Source organism: Vigna radiata, chromosome 2 (assembly GCF_000741045.1).
Source record: "Vigna radiata var. radiata cultivar VC1973A chromosome 2, Vradiata_ver6, whole genome shotgun sequence".
NCBI classification, from domain to species: domain Eukaryota; kingdom Viridiplantae; phylum Streptophyta; class Magnoliopsida; order Fabales; family Fabaceae; genus Vigna; species Vigna radiata.
Genome location: NC_028352.1, coordinates 4172432 through 4176539, shown reverse-complemented (window position 1 = coordinate 4176539; position 4108 = coordinate 4172432). Strand labels below are relative to the sequence as shown.

Here is a 4108-nt window from a genome sequence, read left to right as displayed (position 1 = left end):
TATAAGTTTAAAGTTTATTTATTTTTTAGAAATTTGAATTGTTTTTTATTTTTCAATTTAAACTGTTATTACTTTTTTTATTGTGTAATTTTTATAAAACATTTGTTACTTTAATTTTTAACTTGAACTTTATAAAAAATTAAAAAATAATTCATCAAATACTAAAAAAATGAAATAATTAATTTTCATTATAAAATGAAAATAGGTAATGATAGGTAAAATGGAAATTAAGATAATAAAAATATATATTAAAATATAAAGGATATAGAAAAACAAAAAGAACACGATTTTGTATTAAAATATTGTAGATGAAAAAAACAGTATATAAACATAAGATAAGTGATGAGAAATTTTATCTTTGAAATCTACTTTTAATGGGTCTCAGAAAAAGTTCATATAGAATCTATATAAGTCCAACTCATATGTAAAAAATAAATATATTCTATCCTACGTTAAATATACACAAAATTAAAATATTTTGAATAAAATACTTATACATGTAAATTGTGTCAGAGAACACGATTTCAGACCAAGAATTCATGCTTTCAACTACGATTTCGGTCTTTAATTTTTAACCACCTTGTCCTATTTATTTATTGTGTTTTATACCACGTTTTTTATTTTTAAAGTTTTTAGAAGAGTCGTATTTAGAAGCACTTTAGTATTTTTATTTTTAATTTTTATTAAACCATGATTACGAGTACAATTTTAGGATTTAAGATCTTAGTTTTTTTTTTAGTTTTTTTGGAAGTGTGCACGTTTTCTATGTTTTAAAGTTTTTTTTTTTCAATCCAACTAGATAAAATTCTAACTAAATCCAACTGAGTAAAATTCCAGAAAGGTATTCAACCAAAAAATATGTTTTTAAAACCGCGTTATTTTTTTAAGTTAAGAGAAAAACACAAAAAAAGTGAGCACAATTCCATAAAGAAATAAAAAGAAAAATAAAAGGCTAAATCTTACTCTAGACATGATTTAAAAATAATAATAATAAAAGTATGGCTACATTTAAAAATAATTTGGGTCGTGTAAGAAATTTTCTCGCCGTCAATCTTTTGGTTTTGCCAAGTTTTTGCGGAGAAGAATGGTGGAGAACAGGACAATGGGCTTAGACTACATTTAAACGGGTGTTGCTCCCTCCACCTTCCTATTTGCTCCCTCCACCCCATTTCCTTTTTTAACTTTTAGTCTATTTTTTTATTCTTATTTTATCCTTTTAATAAAAATTTACTTTGGGTTAAAATTTTATTATTTTTATCTACTCCATCACATAACCTGTTATTGATTCTCTTTAACTCTTTTACGTTTATGTTTTCATTCTTACTCCTTTATGATGGAATTTTTTCTCTTGAAAATGTGGTGAGTAAAAAATTGGTGGAAGGAATTGTTCTCCCTTACAAAAGTTCAATCATCTCTGTACGTAGAAATTCAATCTCTGCCCTTTGAAGGCAGTGGTGCACTTTGTACAAAAAAAGGTGCGTGAATAAACCCTGACTCTAATAATGTTGAAACCTTCCATAAACCTCCCTTAAACGGATATGGGCATTCGTTGACGGATGTCAACATCCGCTTAAGGTGAATCAGATGTCGATAATCACCATCACTCTTGGTGCCGATACCACAAAGAAAAAGAAGTGGAGCTTCGTCTGAAGAAAAAGAGTTACAGGATTTACAAGAGCAAAACGCCAACATAGAAGGTAAGTTCTCCTTCTTAAAGCTTCATCGCTCACAAATTATAAACGCTAGATGTTTGCAATCTGCTCGTAATTAGTTTCCTGCTTTGATTTGTTGATGCTTGGCTTTGTCTGCTCGCATTGAACATGTAATTATGTTGAATATATATGATATGGTTCTGCATACTCTTCGCCACTCATCTATCCCCAATAACACAAACATGGCCTCACCCTAAGCATCTATCCATTGATCCAAGACAGAGCACAAAAACATTGATCGTCACCCAAAAAATAATAAAAAAAGTAATAAAAAAATGATGATGAAGGGAAAAGTAATCAAAAAGAGAAACAAAGAACAATGAGAAGAATTGTTCTGAGAAATGCAACTATGTTCACATGCAACCTTCTTCACTTCGCCCCTGCACCCGCCGCTTCAACTCCTCTGCGACCAAAACTCTTCTGCTCCAATGGAATTCCCCCGCCGGTTCTATAAAACCGGGACGACGTCGACAACAAAGAGCTCAAGAGGCGGATTTAGGGCTACATGAAGGGCGACGAGCAGGTGCTACCGTCGATCATGGAGGCGACTCTACAGCGGAAGCTGTCGGGAGGCACGAGGAGATTGACGACAAGCTGATGGGGGAGCTCCGCATGCGCCCCCTTGACAAAGTCGAAGACAGGGACTTCAAGTTTGATTTTGAGGAGTTCCAGGAAACCGACGAGGAGCTCGACGATTTGTGCAACGCCAGGGATGCAGTGATGAAGAGGATGGTGACGCCGCGGCCGACGATAGCTCCGGTGGCGCTTGGTGTCGCCGGCGACACATGAACCAAGCAGAGAGGCCGTTGCGGTGGCTGGTCAGATGGGAGCGACGGCACGCCCCTGCAGGGAAGTAAATCTCGTTGCTTTTCCTTTTCTCTCGAAGGAGATTCATCTGGGGGCTGATTGAAGAATAAGGGGAAAGTGATAGAGTTTGGAGAGTTTGGAGAAGTCGGCCAGAGAAAAAAAAAGTGTGACGGAGGTGGAAAAGAGGAGCGGATCTCAAAAGGGTGGGGGTGTAATTGAGGATAGAGTAAAAGTGAGAAAGAAAGAGGAAAAACTTAGGGTTGGAGTTCTACTAAATAACATTAAAATAAGAAAGTAAACAAGAAAAGTGAAAAGGTTAAAAAGGAAAAAGAAAAAGGTTACTTTTGTATAAAAAAAAAAAAAAAGAAAGTTTGGGAGGTGGAGGGTGGAAACGGGGAGGTGGAGGGAGCAACTCCCAAATGGAATTAGCCCAAAAGTTTCGACATGTGTTTACCTCTAACCCTTTTCATTATGCACCTCTAATTTCTCAAAATATCCTCTTTAATTAATGAGCTGGTTATTACTAATTAGTTTTGTGTCGTTGAGGAATTTTGTGCATTGAAACCCTAAAACCCCATTTCTCCTAGTATGAAACATGCATTCCATTTGATTTCATTTATTAAAAAACCCTCATTTGATTTCACCTATTAAAAATCCTAACCCTGCATTCCATTTTAATTTGTTCATTTCTTCTCTTTTGTTAAGTGTTTCTCTACTCCATATCATTTGTTCTAATCCTGAGTGTAGTCTTTAAAGTTGAGAGGGAATTTTGTTGAGACAACTTAGGGTGATAAGTGGTGTTTCTAGTTAGCTGAGCTTGAAGGTGTTACTAGTTGCCATAACTGATGGTGATGGTGTTCGTGGTTGGCATAGCTGGTGGTGGTTGCTACTGTTATAATTTGTTTTTGTTGGGGGAGGTTCGACACACACATAGAACTCCACATATGGTAATTAAGATATTATCCGCTTTAGGCCAAACTTTCACGGATTTTCTTTTGGCATCACTCCAAAAGGCCTCGTACCATTGGAGGTATCTATGTGTATATAAACCCTTGACCAACCCTTCTTTTACTCGATGTGGGACTTTGTTTGCACTCCAACATCCTCCCTCAAACAAAGAACTATGGTCTCCTTCCTCCCTCGCTGCAGAAGTCTTATGGTCTTTTCATCCCGAGTACACCATGGTTAGCACGAAGCATTTATCTTTTGCCCTCTTTCACGATCCATGGTCACAACACTTGAGCATTTCTTGCTCTCCCCACCTCTCATGATTCATCCGGCATCCGCCACCGGCCACCTGCCTAGCTCACCTGATCATTGGGGGCGTACTCGTCTGAGCCCGGTCACCAGACTCGAACCATGGGCTCTAATACCACTGTTGGGGGGAGGTTCGACACACACATAGAACTCCACACATGATAAGATATTGTTCGCTTTAGGCCAAACCCTCACGGATTTGCTTAATACGATATATAAAACATTTAAAACATGAATCGAATATGAAATTTTGAAAATCACAACATCAGATGTGGACATCCAACAGAAAGAATCGGATGTTAACATTTGATGTTGTGATTTTCGAATGTCTA

The 4108-nt window shown here is 36.4% G+C and overlaps 1 pseudogene; it reads left to right on the top strand.

Annotated features, from left to right (window-relative positions):
• The first annotated feature begins 1755 nt into the window (after nt 1–1755).
• Nucleotides 1756–2821, top strand: LOC106778529 (annotated as a pseudogene).
• The last annotated feature ends 1287 nt before the right edge of the window (nt 2822–4108 follow it).